The sequence below is a fragment of the Sciurus vulgaris genome (assembly GCF_902686455.1).
Source record: "Sciurus vulgaris genome assembly, contig: HiC_scaffold_174_arrow_ctg1, whole genome shotgun sequence".
Classification (NCBI taxonomy): domain Eukaryota; kingdom Metazoa; phylum Chordata; class Mammalia; order Rodentia; family Sciuridae; genus Sciurus; species Sciurus vulgaris.
The window spans coordinates 826,199-842,565 of NW_027632879.1; the positions used below are offsets into that span (position 1 = coordinate 826,199).

At 47.9% G+C, this 16,367-nt stretch overlaps 1 pseudogene across 1 annotated transcript; it reads right to left on the reverse strand.

Annotated features, from left to right (window-relative positions):
* Positions 1 to 12,727: 12,727 nt before the first annotated feature.
* On the reverse strand, positions 12,728 to 14,328 carry LOC306652297 (polyadenylate-binding protein-interacting protein 1-like; annotated as a pseudogene). Its single transcript has one exon. The product of its transcript is annotated as a polyadenylate-binding protein-interacting protein 1-like (transcript).
* Positions 14,329 to 16,367: the final 2,039 nt, after the last annotated feature.

Here is a 16,367-nt window from a genome sequence, read left to right on the forward strand (position 1 = left end):
AGAGGAGCTTTAACCACTGAGGCTGTGCTGGGAGGGCAGAGTGAGGCCACCTCTCACCCCTGTCTTGGGTCACTGACTTGGGCTTTGGGTTTAAATAGATGAAGGGAGGGGGCGGGGCAAGAGGACCACATAAATAAGCAATCTTGGTTCACCTGCAGCCTCTTGATCTCTCTGCTGGTCCTGTGTGGAGGCGACTCTGAGGAGTCCCCAGTGCTCCAGGGGACAGTGCGGGGCAGTGGCTGGAGATGGGTGCAGCTGGCAGTCAGTGTCCCTGCAAATCTCAATGACACCTTAGCTACTTTCTCTTGGTGGGGATAAGATAGGGTAGGTCTGTCCTGCAGAACTAGCTGTTAGGTGAACCCTGTTTAAATGACCAGCAGGCCGCATGCAGAGCTGACCAGGGTGGGGCCTGCCAGTGCTGAGCGTTCTGCTTTGAATGGGACTCTAGAATACATGTGTACACTGCCCTATGAGATGCGGTGTACTGAAAATAACCTAAACTTCCCTGATAGCTGGGGTGGGTTCTGCCTCCCCAGTGCATGGCACACCCTTGGAGGATGCTGAGGTGTGCAGAACTCCTGCTGTTCAGTGTGAGCCCTGCTGGGAATCTGCCTACTGTCACCTTTAACTGTGACTGTCCTCACTCTGCCCTCCAACAGCATCTAACTTGTGGCTCTCTGAGAACTCTGGGCAGGAAAGCCAGATAAGCACCCTTGTTAGGACTGGGTCTAAATTAAGAGCAAAGTCCTGAGGGACTGGCGAGTGAAGGTATGGTCTCTCTTTAGCCCGTCAGATGTGGCGTCTCCTTGGGAGCTTAACTGCTATTTCACCAGGTTCTAGGCTGTCTCTGGGGGTGGTAGATGGAAGGATGGGTGGATGGATGGAGGATGAAGGAATGGGTGTGTGGGGGTGATCTGAGCTCCTGAGAGCTCTGCAGCTCTTCAGAGGTACTTGGGGTCCTTTGAGGGTTAGAGGAGGCCAAGCAGATATACCTGGATTAATTTAGTGTGCGGTCCTGTTGGCTTCCTTTGGAAGAAAAATTGCGTGACTAAAAATAAATGGAAAGCCTCTGGTTTAGTCCAAGCTCTGGAGCTCACTGATAAAAAATTGAGAACCAGAGTGGAGAGGGGCCTTGCCCAGGGCTGCACAGCTGGCAGAAGGCCACCCCAAGGTGGGGCATCTGCTGTGCTGGCACTGCTGAGGACCTGAGATGAGGCTCCACCTCCTCTCCCTCCTCCTCCAGGGGAAGGAGAAGTTCCTGGGCATCCTGAACAAGCACATGGAGATCCACGGCACTGTGTACTATGAGAGCCAGAAGTCACCTGAGGTCCCTGCCTTTGTGAAGAACCACAGCCACTTGCCGCAGCCTGAGTTCCAGCAGCTGCTGCGCAAGGCCAAAGTGAGTCCCCCAGCACACTGTCCTCACCTTCCTGGCCACAGGTGCCAAGGGGGCCACCCAACACGTCTGCCAGGGTGGCCAAAACCACACGTGGCCCCTTCCACATGTGGACATGCCCCAGCGTGCTCTGCTGCCTGAACCCTGTGTCCAGTCCTCCAGGGGACTGGCCAACATGGGATGTCCAGCAGGCAGGGGAGAGCCTACAGGGTCAGGGACCTGGGAAGGGCCACTGCCTGGTTAGGGAACAGGAGCCAGGCAAACCTTTTGGATATATATATATATATATATATATATATATATATATATATATATATATATCACAGTTTCTTTATCCATTCATCAATTGAAGGATATCTGGGTTGGTTCCACAACCTGGCTATTGTGAATTGAGCAGCTATAAAATTGGAGAATATCATGCTAAGTGAGATAAGCCAATCTCAAAAAACTATAGGAAGAATGATCTTGCTGATAAGCAGATGATGACACATAATGGGGGGTGGGAGGTGTTAGTGTTAGGGTTAGGGTTAAGTTTAGGGTTAGGGTTAGGGAGGGTGGCAAGAATGGAAGAAGGAAGGACTGTATAGAGGGAAAAGAGGGGTGGGATGGGTGGGGGGAAGGGAAAAATTAACAGAATGAATCAAGCATTACCCTATGTAAATTTAGGATTACACAAATGGTATGCCTTTACTCCATGTACAAACACAGCAACAATATGTATCCCCTTTGTTTACAATAAAAAAATAATGAGTTCAGAGGGAAAAAAATAAAATGCTTGTTAGTTGGCAAGTTACAGTGGAAATTCATAAAGTAAGCATTCAATACAAGAAATGGGAAATTAATACTAGAGAAATGGAAGGACAGAAATAATAAAGACAAGGACAGTAATTCAAGGATAGAAAATAGACAAAAGAAAGAACTAGCAAATGTGCAGTGGATTCTTTAAGAAGATAAAGTAGATAAGCTTTTGGAATTAAAGATAATGAAAAAAAGGCAAAAAACACAAGTGAACATTATCAGGAAGTCACAAATTCACAGTAGAATTCATTAGAAAAATCTTAAAAACCCATGAGCAACTTGATGTAAAAAAAGTTACAGCAGATGAAATAGACAAATGTGTAAAATTATCAACTATCAAAACTTTCAAAATGTAATAGAAAAAAGGAAACCTGTGTGTGGTATAATAAAAATAAATATTTGGTTTTTCATACCCAGATCCAAGTTCAGAGCTGCTAAAATTCTTGGGATTTTCCTGAGTGAAAAGAATATCTCTTGTTCTTCTAGAGTTTGGGCTAATAAGGTGAAGCCTGGTGGCACCCCTGTGGCTGGTCACAGGGAACTGGGGCCTTCCAGCTTCATTCCCTGACCTCCAGAGCAAGGAGAGGGGCAGAGACTGCATTTGTTCACCAACATTGATCACCAATATCCATCACTGCAAATAATGAAACTTCAGTACCACCTTCAAGGATTTCCTGGGTTGTTCAGTATATTTGGGTGTTGGGACGGTGGCACACTTGGGAAGGGCCTGGAAGCTCCATGCCCTCCTCCCCTCAGGCCTCGTCTCTGCACTTTTTCCATTTGGCTCTTCTGAGGGGTCCTTTGTAATTGCACTGTAATTAGAAGTAGAATACTTTCTTCAGTCCCAAAAGTCATTCTAGAGAATCACTGGACCTGGGTATGATTGCAGGAACCTCCAAGTTTGCAATCAGGGGATGGGGGTGCAGGCAACCTGGGGCACCTGCCTAGCCCCATTAGCATCTGGCGCTGGGTGGAACCTGTTGTACAGGACTGTCCCTTAACTTGTGGAATCTGCATCAACTGTAGAAGTCAGTATTGAATCAAACTGTTGGGCATTGTCTCCTCCAGATTTATATATTGAAATCTGAGACCCAGTGTGATGGCATTAGGAGGTGGACTTTGGGGAGGTGATTCAGTTATGAGGACATGAAAATAACTCAGATTAAAGGCCTAAATGTGAGAAGGCAAAATGTTAAAAATATGGAATTTTTAGGAGAAAATATAGGAGAATGTTTTTAGGACATTTAGAGAAAGATGTAGTAAGATTCCAAAAGTATAATATACAGAATAAGAAATAAATTTAACTTGAAAAATTTAAAGTTCATAAGCCAAAAAGATATTGTGACAAAGTAGGAGGACAAGCTGTACTCTGGAAGATGTTTAAAAACTACCACACTGCTCAGGTAATATGGGATGGGTGGAAGGAAGGAAGAAGGATGGATTGATGGATGGTTGGATGGGTGGGTGAATGGATAGATGGGTGGATGGTGGATCGATGGATCAGTGGATGGATAGACAAATGGATGGGTGGAGGGATGAGTGGATGAGGGAACTGAAAGAGAGGTATTTATTTAATTATTCTGCCTGTCCTGGTAATGGGAAGGAAGACTGAGTGGGTTTTGTTTGCTTTTACTGTTTTTACATAGGGTATTAATATAAAATCTAAAGTAAAGTAAGGCAGATCAGGAGACATCTGCCATCAGAAAGACAAGTTTTATTCACAGTTCCCAGAGATGGAGGACACACACCATGGGAAGTGGGTAAAGAAATGGGGGAGCACCAGGGTCTGTCACGAGACAGAGGGAGGGAAGGGAATTGTGGATGAGTGTCTTTATTGTGGTTCTCCCACAAAGGAATGGAAAAAGCAGGTCAGGCAGGCTTAGACTGGCTAGTTTGAGTAATTTCCGGGTGCTGTGGTGCATGGGACTCTACCACCTCTCTGGTACCTGGCCCTGGGATGACAAGGGCAGTGTCACTTGTGGCCTCCATGTGAGCCCAGTAAAGGAGATGGTGGGGGTGCTGCCTTGGGTGGGCTGTTGTGTATTTGGGAATCATGCCTCCTGAGTGGGGGTGGTATGGGGAGGAGGGGAGGGAGGCAGTAGGCCATGGCAGGTGGCCCAGGCAGATCATGCAGTGGTCTAGGACAGGTCACATCCAGCGATCAGATGCAGGGCAGTGGTGGAAACCAAGTTTGCAGGACCCAGAGCATGGTGCCTGACCCCTCCCCTCCCTGTCTCTTTATCTCTGTTTCCCAGTGAATGGCTGCCCTGTCTGTAGCCTCGGGACATAGGATGGAATCAGAGTTCCAAAGCAAGAGTATACTTATTGACGTACCTTAGTTGTGGAGCCTGGCACCCCAGGCCCAGCAGAGCCTGCCCAAGCCCTGGTTCCTGCCTTCACCTGCTGTGTCAGATAAGGGACAGGCTGAGGGAGGCGATGCCCACGCCCCACCCCAGCCTCTAATGTGGATCAGCCCATCTCTGCCCACTTGCCTCACATGCCAAGACCGGCTTGTTTCCAGAACACTTTTCCACCAAGCCTCCTACATGCACAAAGTGCCTCTGGCTTGGGTGAGTGAAATCTAGCCTGGACTGATCTTTTGATTATTTATCTGTGGTGCTGGGGATGGAACCCAGGGCCTTGCACAATGTCCCCAAATTACTACGTGCCAGCCCTATGGACTGCCTTGTAGTAGCAATTTTGCGACATTCAAATGGCAAACCAGCTGTTAGGTTTTCTCCTGGGAGTGGTGTTCTGACACAGACACTCCAGTGGCCCATGACATGCAATGCCCAGACCAGCATGGGGGTGCCTCAGCCCACTCTGTCTCCAGCATCCACTGTGTGAGTAGATGACCTGGATGAAGTGGCTCCCCCAGGCTTCAAATCAGGGAGGTCACTCCCTCTGGATTCACCCGGCCAGGCCTGGATTCACCCACCCAAACCTGGAGCCACTAGGAAGCCTCTGCTACTTGGGAACATTTGCTCAGTCTCCTAGTGAGCCCTGTTACACAGCAGGCACTTCCCGGGAGCCCAAGTGTAACTAACAGAGTCCCCTTCCTCAACTGCCTGCAGGCCTGAGCATGATAGAAAACCAACCACTCAACATGGAAGGAGCAGGAACAGCTCTGTCATTTGTAGTCCCTGGTGCAAAATGCAAACCCAGGGCCTGTGATCAAAAATTACTGAGAACTTCAAGTCCACGAGGATAGAACAGTGAGACCAACACAGGGTCCCTGCTTGAATACAGCTGGCTTTGGGGAGGAGGCAGGAGGCCAAGGTGTGTGGAGAAGTTGTATCTACCCAGGCAGGGGGAGATGGGACAGGGGTGAGGGCCTCAGGGAGGAGAGGGAGGCACTATTTAAATCCTGTTATTGCAGAAATAATATCAGAGCCTTGGAAGATGAAAAGTTGTTACCAGGTGGGAAAAGTTGGGACTGGGATGGAGCAGGTGAGTAATCCAGGTAGACAGTAGCCACTAGAAGCACAGGAAGTAGGAGGCTCTGGTCTCCCCAGATCTGCAAGCAGCTAGGCCAGCCGGAGCAGAATGCAGAGGGGCTCAGATGGCAGATCTGTGCCACCTGACAACTTTCCGCACCCCTGAGCAGCTGGAAGCTAGGCTATTTTCTCAGAGCTTCTGGAGGTCAGGAACTGGGTGTGGCTCAGCTAGGTCCTTTGGCTCATTGGCTCTCACGGCTCACAGTCAAAAGATGTTGGTGGGTTGGAGTCATCTCCAGGCTGGCCTGAGGGAGGGTCCACTGCCAAGCTTGCTTATGTGGCTGTTGGCAGGATTCAGCTCTTTGTTGGCTGGTGGCCAGAAGCCTCCCTCAGTCCCTTGCCCCATGGGCCTCTCCACAGACCCACCCCACTCCAGTATGACAGAGGAGAGAGACTGGGGTCAGGCAGAGCCACAGTCTTTTTATGACCTAATATTGGAAGTAACAGTCCATCACTTTTGCTCTATTTTCTCACGAGAAATGGGGTGTTAAGTTCAGCCCACACTCCTGAGATGGGGGATCATCATGCCACTAATGGGGCCAGCCTGTAACACCCAGGGACTATATGAGATTCAAATCCAGGTGTTTCTCTGGGGAACAAAAAAAGGGTTACAGGTGTGGTTAACACTTGTATCAGCAGACTTTAAGTAAAGGAGAAGAGCTTTGATAATGTGGGTGGGTCTCATCCCATCAGTCCCAGCCTCAAGAGCCAAACTCAGCTTTCCTGAGAGGAGGGAATTCTGTGTCTGCTCCTGCTTGAGTCTATAGCCTGTTGCCTGCCTGTGCACTTCCTTAAAATAAATCTGTTAATATTTACACATACATATTCTATTGGCCCTGTTTCTCTGTGGATATGGGCTCATGCCTGGGAGGAAGCATCATGGAGGCTGTTCTGGAGGCTGCCCTGCTGGTTCAGCTTCCTGCAGCTGCTGTAGCAGAGTGCTGCAGACTGGCAGGCTTGCACAGCACAGATTCACTTCCTGTCAGTTCTGGAGGGCTCAAGCCTGACATGGTGCCCTGGTCAGGGTTGATGTCCTTGACTTGCAGATGGCTGTCCACATGTGTCTTCCCTCACAATGTGTCTAGAATCCCTATTTCTTCTCATGAAGACACCCACCAGTCAGGTTGGACTAGGGCTGGCCTGAGTGACCTCATTTTGACTTGGCTGCCACTGTAATGACAGTATCTCCAGGAGGGACCCATGGGGGGGTCCAGGGGGAAGATTAACTGGCCCCAAATGGAACTGAAGAAGAAGATGTTCAAGCACTGGTGGGTGTTGAACCAAGAGAAGCAACTGAGGCATTAGGTGGTCGGGGCTGTGATAGATGAAGGGCTGATCACATGGCATCGCCTCAAGAAGTGGGCATCCAGTGCACGTGCCAATGTTACTCTCTCAGGGAAGAAATGTGGAAAACTCCTGCTGCAGATCCAGCTTGCTCAGAAAGAAAAGGCAGCAATGGAAGCAGAAGTCCCTTCAAAACCAGCCAGGACTAGTGAACCACAGCCCAAACGATGAAAGAAGATCAAATCCCCCCCCCACACCAGGATGTAGACATGGAGAATCTTGAGAATGAGAGCTAAAGTTCTTACCTCTTCTGCCAGATTTTCAACTGGAGCCAACAGGATTTGGTGGCTATTTCAGAGGGTTTTGAAGAAAGCATTACCTGCTTTCACTCATCCCCATTCCTCTTACATGATGGCTTACTGACTTCCCCTGGAGGGACATTTTGGGAGGGAAGAGGGTAGAAAAGAAAGATTCAAGAGAGCCCAACTTCTGTTTATAATAAATCCCTAGAGCTTTGACTGATGTGTGTGATAAAGTACAGAAATGGCAGATGGGCCATGGAAAGGACTATGGGTGTGGATGGAGATAGTCTAGAAACACAGACTTGCTTGAGCAAAAATAATGAGGAGCTAATCTTTGGTGACCTGGTCTCTGGTTCTCTCCAACTTTCCATTTCTGACAATAACAGAGGTTATTGTAGGAATGATATGGGGTAAGGATCCTGATCCCAGTCTTGCCTTGGCCCCTGTGTGACCAGGATGGGCAGGTCACTTTACTTCATGGTTCGTCTTGCTTCCTTCACTGGATTATATTTTTAATCAAATAAATACAAAACATTAAAAAAAAAAAGACTATATCTCCAAATACAGTCAGCCATAGGTCCTAGGGTTAGGATTTCAACATATGACACTGGGATACCCAGATCAGAGTATCCACAGACATACTGCCCGATTACCACAGTCTGTATGAGTTAGCATAAGCGTCCACAACAAAACACTATGAACGAGTGTCTTAAAACCCAAACACACTTAGGTTCTTACAGTGCTGGAGGCTGAAAGTCTGAGGACAGGGGCGAACCTGTTGGGTCTGGTGAGGGTTCTCTTCCTAGCCTGTTCACATGGAGGAAAGAGAAGGTGATGAAGTTCTCAGGTGTCTCCTCTCTGGGCACTAATTCCATCATGAGGGCCCCACCCTCACATCTTCATCTAACCCTAATCACCTCCCATGTTCCATCTCCACATAGCATCACCTCAGGAACTAGGGCTTCCACGTGTGAATTTGGGGGCAGGCACCCTGGGGTTGCTGTGGCTCATACAAAGTTGAGCTGCCATTGTCAGTTGCCCACCAATCCCTTCCTGGGCCAAGAATCTCCAGGCTGGGGACTACCTAGGCAATGGCCACTGGCACTGACAAGCCTGGTCAAGTTTCCCTGGGGCTTGGGTACCATCTGCTGCCTAGACTGAGAGAGGTGCTGGTCATAGGAAGCAAAGCCACCTGGAAGCTGGGAGCTTGTTGAGGCTGCAGTGAGGGGAGGAGGTGATTCCAGGGAGACCCCACTGACCCTTTTCAAAGGTTCTTGTCTTTGATACCCCATCCTAGGGTCTTCTCCAGCAACTGAGTTATCAGGTTGCACAAAGAAACCCCCCAGAACGTTCCTGGCCTTTGGCATACATGCATTTCCCCAGTTCCACTCCTACCTGCTGCCCCGCACTCCCTCCTGGGGACTCCACCCACCAATGGTAATGTTTGGATAACTTCCCTGCCTCCATCCTATCCTTGTCCTTGTCCTAGCTGTGGTCTGTACCCCCAGATGGGGGAGGAGGCAGCCCTGGTGCTGGGCTGGCCCCTGTTAACATGTACTGCCCAGGGCTGGTGAGATCTTTAAGACCCCCAAGGCCATTCGATGGGCTGGGGCCAGCTAAGCCACAAGCAGAAATGGCAGCCCTATGTGTGGAAGCCTGTGCTGATGGATTCAGAGTGCTACCCCATACCACCGCCTGACCTGGGATTCCTTTGGTCAGGTCTCACTGGAACTGTTTCTGGGCTTTCGCTGGTTAACACTATCCCGGCCAGGCCCTGTCTGGAGCACTGCATGTCCTACTGTCCTTTTGCACACTTCTCTGGAACCGATGTTCCAGGAAATGCAGAGACATTTGAAAAGAGAATCAAAGCAAACCTCAGGCCCAGGATAAGCAAACCCCAGTACTTAGCATGTTGGATCAGGGCATGAAGCCCAAAAACTAAAACACACAGACAATGTGCATACACTGGGATATTTAGATAAAATCACGTACATTTATTCACATGACAGGAATATGTGCCTACTAATATCACATGTTTTGAAAGCACACAAACATACATTGATCAAAGTTGCAAAAATCTGAAGTGCAGCAATCAATGCTGATTAGGTTCTTACTTTGATTAACAAAAATAAATATCAAATTTACAGAGAGGTGCCCAGGAGGGACACTGGCTGAACCAGGTATGAGACTACTCTCATCTTTGCTGGATCTCAGATCAGAATGGTGTTTCCTGGGAAGCAGGCCCTGCAGGTGGACAAGGCTGGCCTGCCATTTACCTGTAGAACCCTACATGTTACCTGAAGGTAGGTGGCTCCCAAATCTACGATGGCAGCCCTGACCCCTCATTTCCCCTGCCCCCCCCCGGCTGGTTGCCAGTGCTTAGGCCCAGTGACACCCAGTGAGGTGCAGGCTCCATGCAAGGCCAGAGGGAGTCAGCTATGTCACCAGTCCCTGAAAGCCCCTTCCGGCCTCCTCTAATCCAGCCCCGTGCTCTGGGCTTCAGGTTTGGTCCACTCTGGATGAGTTTTCTTCAGAGCAGTATTCAAAGGACTAGAAAAATGGGTCCCTCTCTAGCCACATCTTTATGCCAGGAGACAGGCAGTGGCAAGGGACTGTGGGGTTCTCCTGGGGCAGCCACAACAAAGTGCCACAAAATGAGTGGCCAGAGAATGCATGCTGTCACAGTGCTGGAGGCCAGAGGTTGGAAAGCAGGAGTTGGCAAAGTGGGCTCCCTCGGGGACCCTGGGAGGGGAGCTATTCCAGGCTGTCCCAGGGGACACTCCACCTCACCAAGCCACAGCTATGCCATTTGCCTGTCCTTTCTATAAAGGAGAGAAGAGGAAAGCAGAGTAGAATTCCCAAACTGTTCTGGGTCACTCCAGCCTGCAAGCACCCCTGCTCCTTCCCGTGATTCCCTGTCCTGGCAGCACAGACGAGATGGAGGGCACTGGGGAGCCCTGCAGTTACACTGAGTGCCATCTGTCTGAGGATGGCTTCCTCGGGCTGCCACATACCAGGGGCATGAAGTCCCCAGGAATCCTGGGGGGCTGACAAAATGGTGGCTCTGCAACCAGCAGCTGTGAGGCCTGGGCCAGGTGATTCCCCTCCACAGTATCGGACTTCTAGAGTATCAGCAGGCTGGAGGGATGCTTCTTGCCACGTGGCATGGACTGAATGTGTGCAAGTGTCCCGTGATAAAGCTCCCCGGGCAAGAGCCATGATGACTTTGTCCATCAGTGTGTCCCTGTGACTGCAGTCAGGGTCTGGTCTTCAGCAGGTGCCCAGCCCAGGTGAATGAATGAAGGATGGCAGAAGAAATCCAAAGTGGAACAGCAGTGGGAGGGAGGGACAGCCCTATGTGAGGATGAGAGGACAAGAAACCTAGAGGGTTTACCGACACCTGGGTACAGGTCCCCTGGGGCCAGGCAAGGCATTAAAATTTTACTATTATTAATTCAACAAATGCTCACAACTGCCTTGTGAAGTTAGTGCCATTGTTATATCCATTTTACAGGTGGGGAAACTGAGGCACAGAGTCTGAGAGACTTGTTCAGGGTCCCAACAACTGCCAGGGCCGAAGACATAGGCCAGGACTAGACCTGGCTATGGACTCCAGGCTCTGAACTCCCAAGTCCTCTGCCTTCCTGCCTTCAAATCACCCCAGCTCCCCACCCCAAGGAGCAGAGGAGTAAGGTAGAGTGGATAGGCAGGAGAGGAGGGCTTCATCGCACTGGGGACCTGATCCTCATTGCCAGCCCTGGAAGCATGGCCCAGACAGCAAACCCCAATGACCCCAGGCACCTGTGTGTGGCTGGCCACAGAAGTTTGTGAAGGAATGAAGACAAACACTGAGGCTTCAGAACAGCTGTCCAGAGAGACCAGTGCTCCCCACAGAATCCCAGAGTTTATGCCTGAGAGAGGTCAGCACCAACTCAGGGGCCCACTGGGACCCTACAAAGAGGGAGTGGGGGCCAGCAAGTGGTTTCCACAGATGGTGGCTGGCAACCACCTTTCCAAATTCCCCTTAATTTAGACTAAGTGTGATCAAGCTCTGTTGTACTAAGGCTGAAGTTTGAATCACAGATGACAGGTTGGTTTCTAAAACAACTTTGAAACTACATGCAAAAAAACAGCTAGTAAAATAGACTTTGCCAAGTCAAATTCCTTGTGCTTCTAGAATGAAGGGAAAGAGACAATTTGCAATCAACACTTCCATTGTGTGTGAATGAAGAGGTTCGAGGATGATGGAAAAGTTAGTGCTCATTCCACCTGGGACCCAATGCACCAGCCTAACCCAATGGAGCACCGACCCTGGACACTGCCTACTTTTCCCACCAGGTGCCTCCCAGCCATGCTTCTGGACCCAGGCCCACCTGGTTCCCCCTTCCCTGCCCCTCTACCTGGTGCCACCTCCCTCTCCTCTGAACTCCTGCAGACCTTCATAAACAGCACCATTTTGATTGCTTGCTGTCTTGGAGGAATTGGAATCTCTGTACCGCTTTATTAAGCACTTAATGTGTACCAGGCACTTGGCACACATTACTCCTCTTAATCCTCACACTTCCTCCATGCAAATAGTTATCGCCCCTATTTTATTTTTTTTCAAAGTCATATTTTAATTCAGACTGAACAAATAAGCAGAAAAGTGAGAAAGCTAACTGTATTAGCAGACACAGATGTACCAAGGTTAAAACAGTGGCTTATTAACAGAACTATTTACATGCATATTTACAAGTAACCCTTTTATATACAAGTTTCAGTTAGTTGGAAAAAGATTTGACATTAAGTAAAAATACTACTTAAATAGGGCAGAGGTGGTACATTATAGAAGTATTAGAAAAGTGATCCTCAAGGTATATTGATTACAAAGCAGATGAAAACTTGAATGACAAATATCTAGTAAAATTCTCTAGTTTAAAAAAAAGGCCAATGCAACTCATGCTACAAAGTAAAAGTGAGAAAGCCATATAAATAAAAGCAGGCAATGAAGTTAGTGAGGTGAAACAAAAAAAAAAACAATTCTTGAATTAGAATAAATACTCAGTGAAGTGTGAGTCTTGGTTGTTTAGTAGGAGAGTTCTAAGATTTTTTTGTTTTGTTTTCTCCATTAATGGCATTTTTAAAGCCCTTGGTATCAAATAGCATCTACATATGTAAATCAGTTGTTGATATATTCCAAGACTTTAAAGATTTCATGATTGTGATTAGTATGAGAAATAAATATCAAACTGAAATAAAATCTATAAGTCATACATAAAAATGAATGCTACATTTTTGCAGTAATATGTATTTCTACACTGACTTTTCCCCCTCAAGAACTTAAGTTATAAATATCTAATGAGGTAGCAAAATTTACTTTCAACATTTCATTTATTTCAAAATCAATTTTTTGTAGCCAAAATAGTGGAATTAGCTGTACATAATAAACTATTTTATATATATATACACATTTTAAGTTATAGGGAATAAAGTTTATTTTGGCAGATAATGTTAAACAAAATTAAAGGTGCATACATTAGTAACATAACTCAACATCCTTAATTTGGTATAAGTGTGACACATTTTCTTGCTTTCCTGTGTTCTGCTAAATCACCATACCTAAACTGTTTTATAAAACTGATATGCTGAAATTTAACTTTTCTATTTTCACTTACACTCTGATTCCAAACAAAACTTTTCATAAACTTCTCCAATCTCTGGGTCCATCTCATCATCAATATCATCCAAATATGGATCACCACCCCCTGATAAATCTGTTCCATTTTCTTCAAAATCTGGAAAAAGTCCTTTCAAGTAATTCTTGATATTTCTTTTGGTAATCCACATCAGCTGTAGTGAAAGGAACACCATCATATGTATAAAATGTTGATTCATTCATAAAATAGTTAGGATCATTTTCAGGTGTTGCTTCTCTGTATGTTGAAGTTGCATGAACTCTACCCCAATTACTTGACTAGAGTTCTACAAGCTTCAAGAGCATCTGTTTTACATCTCTGCTGCAGTTTGCATCCAGGACAACATTTTCAATTCTCTGAATAATTTCTTCCATATCAGTCTTTCCTTTTACCTTCCAGGAATCTTCCAAAACTGACCCTATCAACTTCAGTAATTTTACTGCACAAGAAGAGGGCATTCAGCAATTTCCACAGACCAACCTGAAGGATATCTGCTCTTGTAACCTGTCCATTTGTTCCCTTGATCTCCAAGTTAAGATAAAGTTCTCCCAGAAAGAGTACAAATGCATGAAATCATTTTTGAGTCACTTCATCTCCTTTTGCAGCTTGATCTTTAACGTCATATTCAGTCTGACATCTTTGAAGTAGCAATTGGCGAAAGTTACCACTCTGTGGGCTTATTGTCAGATGATGGGACAGGTAATTACACAGGCAAGCTCCCATATAAGAGAAATTTGAGATAGATGTAGCCTGTTGGTAGATGAGTTCCACAAGATCTTGCAAAACATCCTCTGTTGTAACCCAGCCATTCAGGATCTCTGCAAACTCTTTGAGTTCAGTTTAAAACTGCCAGGCTGCTCTGTAAGATGATTCAAAAAATCCTGAACATATTCTGATAGAGTGGGATAATTCTCACAACCATACTCGTAGGATTCTGTATAATTAGAAGAATAACCTGATGGGTAAATTTCAGGGACTTTTGCAGACATTAGACATTTAGACACTAACCCAGGAGCCACAACCACCTGGGGTTTTAGCCATTGCTGAGTTCTGTGGTGGGATTTCATCCTGTGGACGAGATGGAGCTCTCAGGGGCCTCTTTTGTTCTGGGAGTGCACTGAGCCATGTAGGCTGCTGGAAGCCTGCGGGGGGGCCTCGCTCTGGGAACCTGGTGGCCAGGTGGTCCTGGGCTGGCGCAGTGGCGGCACCTGGAGGAAGACGGGGGCTTTGGGCTGTGGCTGCAGCTGATGCTGCGACTGCTCCGCAGGCCCAGCTCCATTAGGGAACCCATTGCCCTCAGGCCTGCCCCCTCTATGGCCCAGGTCCCAGGCTCTGGCCGGACCAGCACCTGGAACCCAATCGAAACCGTCTGACATGCTTCTCCTCCTCCTCCTCCAAGGGCGGCTGTGCTCTGGACAGAACGTGGAGGGAGGCGCCTCCGGCCAGCTCTCGCCTCCGTGCCTCACTCAGGCCTCATGGAAGAGTTGGGCGGTGGGCCTGGTTCCTCAGTGCTTGGGGCGGAGCAGACCCCAGGCTGATCCCTGGCAGAACCCGGCACTCTCTCGCTCCTATTTTGTAGATAGGCTCTAAGGGCTAGAGAGGTCGGGCCATTTATCATAGACAGTTCCAGAGGAGTCACCCAAGGAACCTTCTCTTGCTCTCTGCAGCTTCCAGACAAGTGAGTATGGATGGAAGAGGACCCAGGGCCTGGTGGAGGGCAGGAGCAGACTGCTTGGACCCTGCAGCTGTTTTGACCCGGATGGGTCCTGTGTTGATTTCCCTCAACCACTCAACACACTGGTGACATCTGCTAAGTGTAGACTGTGTAAGAGCCATGTGTGTGAACCCAGGCAAATGGGGTGGTTGTGGAAAAGCCACCACAATGTGTCCCCAGGAAAGGGAGTCATGGAAGCGACCCCTGCTGTCTGGGGGCATCCTCCTTTCTATGTGAGCTGGGTTCTGAGGGAGAGTAGAAGACTCATGGAAGAAAGGAGAAAAGATTTCACTTGGAAAGGAAATGACAGCCGAGTGTAGCAAATTCAGAAAAAGGAGTGGGTGAGGGGAGAGGTGGGCAGGTGAGGGCGAGCTGCTTTCTCTGGCGTCACACCAGAGGCACAGGGATGGGGGTGTGGGTGGACACCTGGGCCCATCTGCAGGACAGTGGGCAGGAGCTGTCCCCTCCAGCACCCCTCCTGGCTCGGCCTTCCAACATCACCGGTTCCTGCCACACCTGTCCTACTAAGGGCCCGGGCACCTCTCCATGATCTGATGTGATTTGGACAGCTCCAGTCTGTCCCCCAAGCTCCCCTGCCACCCCAGAATTCAAGATCTTCAGTCCCTTCTCATAAGAATATTTTAAAAGAAGAATATAAATTTGTAGAATCATAAGAAAACCAATTATATTGAAACACAGTTATTGAAATGTTAAATAACCAAATCTGTGATGTAGAAAGCCATGTCTCACTAATGCATTAAACAGAAGGACCTAGAAGAATAACCTCACATCCCAGTGACTTCACAACGGTGGTAAGTGCAAAGGATGTTTCAGGGTCTCTGCCAGGGTCACCATGGGGACACAGCTAGGCTTGCGATAAAGCCGAAAGTATGAGTCATACTACTGAGCCTTTGTGGTTTTGTCGATTACATTGGTAACTGAAGGAAATGCTAGATGTCAGGCAGAGATTTGTGAAAGTAAAGAAGCAATTATTTTCCTGTCCAAAGTCACAGACTCCCTAAATTCTACCCCAAAATCCCATAGGGTCCTCAGGCACTCCAGGTCAAAGCCCCAACTCTGCACTAAGAACTCTCCCCATCCTTTCCTATGTTTCTCCCCAGACCATCTTCAAAGGAAGGCCCACGAGGAGGGGGGTGGCCTCCTTCTGTCTGTTATGGATGTCTGCCCCCTTCAATAGAAAGCAAAATAAGAGGAGAAAGTGAGTTGAGATCAAGAAAGCTGAGCCAAGCATCTCCAATCCTAGGTGAGAAAGGCATAGCTGCCTCTCTCACCGGATGAGTTCTAAGACCTCAGCCCACCACCCCAGAGTACACCACCACAGCAGATAGCTGAACCCTAAATACTTGGTCAAAGAACAAAGACCTGGAGCAAGATGAAGGAACACAGCTATACCTGAGAATGTGTGGGTACTTCTGCCTTCAAGAGGTGAAGATTAGAAGGCACAGTGATGCACGTCTGTAATCCCAGTAACTTGGGGACTGAGATAGGAGGATCACAAGTTCAAGACCAGCCTGAGCAATGGAGTGAGATTCTCAGCAACTTGATAGAATGCTGTCTCAAAATTTAAAAAAAGGGAAGGGCTGGGGATGTAGCTCAGTTGAAGAGCACTCCTGGGTTCAAATCCCAATACCAAAAAAGAGTTGAAGCTTAAGTTCTCCCCTTTCAATCTGAGCTGGACTT